Source organism: Sapajus apella, unplaced genomic scaffold, assembly GCF_009761245.1.
Source record: "Sapajus apella isolate SASKATOON/1434 unplaced genomic scaffold, GSC_monkey_1.0 scaffold87, whole genome shotgun sequence".
In the NCBI taxonomy this organism is placed as follows: Eukaryota; Metazoa; Chordata; class Mammalia; order Primates; family Cebidae; genus Sapajus; species Sapajus apella.
In genome coordinates, this window is record NW_022437027.1 from 1,093,078 (window position 1) to 1,096,853 (window position 3,776).

The following is a 3,776-nucleotide window of genomic DNA, read 5'->3' on the forward strand; positions in this document are numbered from 1 at the left end:
AAACCACAAAATACACGAAAATTAACTTATTTCTGAATGACTTTAGAGAAACAAAATATGACTTTAGAGAATGACTTTAGAGAGACAAAAATACGTCCGAAATTTAAAAGAATTCTTTGAAATAAATGAAAACCAAAATCTCTGGGATATAGTTAAAGCAATGTTAAGAGGAAAGTTCATAGCACTAAAGGCCTGCATCAATGCATCAAGAAGTTAGAAATTGGGAAACTTATAGGAAATGCAAAACAAAACAAAACAGAAAAAACTTAGCAAGATCTCAAACTAACAATCTAAAACCACATCGAGAGGAACTAGAAAAACAAGAACAAACTAACCCTAAAGCAGGCAGAAAGAAAGAAAGAACCAAAATTAGAGTGGAACTGAATGAAATTGAGAACGCCTAATTCATAAAATGATCATCAAAAACAAAATTTTGTTATTTAAAAGAATCAATAGATTTACAATACCATCTAGATTAACAAAATAAAAGTAAAGATAAAAATAACTGCAGTCAGAAAGGACAAAGTTTACATTACAACTGATTCCACAGAAATATAAAGATCCTCAGAACCCATTATGTGAACATGTCTATGCACACAAACTAGAATATCTGTAGGAAATGGATAAATTCTTGGAAACCCACAACTTCCCAAGAGTAAGCAGGAAGAAATCAAAACCCTGAACAGACCAATATCAGAATCTGAAATTGAATCAGTAAAAAAAAAAAAAAAAAAAAAAACAAAAAAAAACCTGCCAACTGAAAAGAATCCTGGATCAGTTGTATTCACAGCCAAATTCCACCAAAGAAGAGGTTGTGTTAATCCTACTGAAACTATTTTTAAAAATAGAGAATGAACTCCTCCTTAACCCATTCTATGAAGCCAGCATCACTCTGATACCAAAATCTGGCAAAGACTCAACAAACAAAAAGAGGACTACCAGTCAATATCTCTGCTGAACATAGATGCAAAAATCCTCAACAAAATACAGGCAAACTGAATCCAACAATACATCAAAAAGTTAATTCACCATAATCAATTAAGCTCCTGGGATGCAAACCTGGTTCAACATACACAAATCAATAAACATGATTCACCAAATAAACAGAATTAGAAACAGAAACAATATTATCATTTCAGTAGATGCAGAAAATTTTTTTTTAGTAGTTAAGTCTTTATAATGATCAATTAATCCATCCTACCCCCTTTTACATGCAGCTGAAAAATGACAGGCTAGGGACATAGAACATTGTGAACTTTATACTGTTAGAATCACCGCCCGTTAAATTGGTCACTAGCTAATGGTCACTAAATTTACAAATTAAGGAAATTCTGTATAGAATACTGCAAAAACACAGTAAAAAGACTGAAGTTTGCCCATTTCTGCTCAGGAAGTCTCTTCACTCCTAAGCTTCACGTTATTGTCCTTTTGGCTTCAAAATTTCTGCTATTACTGTTTCTCCTTCTTTTGATTTTCCTTTTGTTCCCCAGTGCCAGAACTTCCAGAGCCTTCTCGCTCAGATGCCATCTTTTTGTATGCCATTTCGAAGAGCTTCAATGATGCCTGCTGAAGAGAGTTGCTGCCTGTCTAATGTTTTCTCCTGTTTCACTGTCTTTTCTAGCCAGGAGCTCCCTCATTTTGGAAATCTCTTCTTTTAGCTTGTTGTACTCATCAGCAGGCAATTGGTCCTTGAATTCATCCATCTTTGCTTCTGTATCATGAATGACTCCTTCAGCCATATTAATTGCTTTATCTCGTTCCTTCTTTCGCTGGTCTTCCTCAGCATATTTCTCTGCATTTTTAACCATATTTTCAATATCATCTTTGCTTAACCCACCAGAAGACTGGATTACAATCTGCTGCTCACGTCCTGCGCCCTTATCTTTAGCAGAAACATGTACGATCCCATTGGCATCAATGTCAAATGTAACTTCAATCTGAGGAACTCCACAAGGGGCTGGTCGAATTCCAATCAAAGTAAACTGTCCAAGGAGTTTGTTGTCTCCAGCTATCTCTCTCTCACCCTGACAAACTTTAATTTCCACTTGCGTCTGACCGTCAGCGGCAGTAGAGAATACCTGGCTCTTCTTGGTTGGAATAGTGGTGTTCCTATTAATAAGTTTGGTAAAGACACATCCTAGAGTTTCAATACCCAGAGACAGGGGAGTGATATCTAGGAACAGCACATCTGTGACATGGCCAGCCAACACACCTCCCTGAATGGCAGCTCCAATGGCCACAACCTCATCAGGATTGACAGCTTTACTTGGTGCTCTGCCAAAAAGATCCTGCACAGTCTGCTGAACCTTGGGCATCCTAGTCATGCCACCCACAAGGATCGCTTCTGCTATGTCACTCTTGCTGACTTCTGCATCTTGCATAGCTTTTTGGCATGGAGTGATGGTCCTTCTGATTAGATCAGTGACAATCTCTTCAAATTGAGCACAGGTCAGCTTCATATTCAAATGCTTGGGTCCAGAGGAATCCATTGTAAGAAAAGGCAAATTGATGTCAGTCTGTACAGATGAGAAGAGTTCACACTTAGCCTTTTCAGCAGCTTCCTGTACCCTCTGAAGTGCCATGTTGTCTTTGGTCAAATCAACCCTAGTCTCTCTCTTGAACTCCTTCACAGTGTGCCGTAGCAAGGCCTGGCCAAAGTCTTCCCCACCTAAGAAAGCGTTCCCATTTGTGGATTTCACCTCGAATACTCCTTTCTGAATTTTCAGGATAGAAATGTCAAAAGTTCTACCTCCTAAATCATATACAGCAATGACTTTGTCTTCTGATTTGTCCAGACCATAGGCAAGAGCAGCAGCTGTGGGCTCATTAATCACCCAAAGCACATTCGGTCCAGCTATCTGGCCAGCATCTTTAGTGGCCTGTCTCTGCGAGTTATTGAAGTAAGCTGGGACTGTGATCACAGCATTTTTTGCTGTGTGCCCCAAGTAATTTTCTGCAGTCTCTTTTATCTTCATCAACACAAATGCTCCAATCTGACTTGGAGAATACAGTTTCCCATGAGCCTCAACCCAGGCATCACCATTGGAGGCACGGACGATTTTAAAGGGAACATTTTAAACGTCTTTCTGTACTTCAGGATCATCATATCGCCGGCCCATGAGACGCTTGGTAGCATAGAATGTATTGTTTGGGTTCGTGACAGCCTGTCGCTTGGCTGGCATGCTGACACACCGCTCACCATCTGATGTAAAGGCCACAGATGAAGGGGTGGCTCTGGCACCTGCAGCATTCTCCAGCACCTTTGCTTGTTTCCCTTCCATAACTGCCACACAGGAGTTGGTAGTACCCAAATCAATACCAGCAACTGCTCCCTTGATTGCTTCTGATGCATAATCCCGCCTTGAAACAATTCTAAATGCCTCATGACTAAGGCCATTCCAGCTATCCTGGTGGCCGGCGGCCACGGGGCCCCGGGAGGCTGCGGCGCCCACTAGACCGGCAGCCGCAATTCGGCGGGCGCTTATCACAGCGGCTAGATGGAGAAGTAAGAGGCAGCAAACAGGCACTCAGGCGGCGGGGAGCTCGCAGAAAACTTTTTATAACATTCCAAATCCCTTCATAATAAAAACCTTCAACAAACTAGGCATCAAAGAAGCATAAATCAAAACAATATGAACCATCTAGGACAAACCCGCAGCCAGCATTATACAGAACAGGCAAAAACTGGAAGCATTACTCTTAAGAACTGGAATAAGATAAGAATGCCCACTCTCAACACTCCTATTCAACATAGTAATAGAAGTCCTATCCAAAGA

The 3,776-nt window shown here is 40.5% G+C and overlaps 1 pseudogene across 1 annotated transcript; it reads right to left on the reverse strand.

Moving 5' to 3' along the window:
- Positions 1-1,173: 1,173 nt before the first annotated feature.
- Positions 1,174-3,544, reverse strand: LOC116534395 (annotated as a pseudogene). Its single transcript, XR_004261692.1, has one exon. The product of XR_004261692.1 is annotated as a stress-70 protein, mitochondrial pseudogene (transcript).
- Between the last annotated feature and the right edge of the window lie 232 nt (positions 3,545-3,776).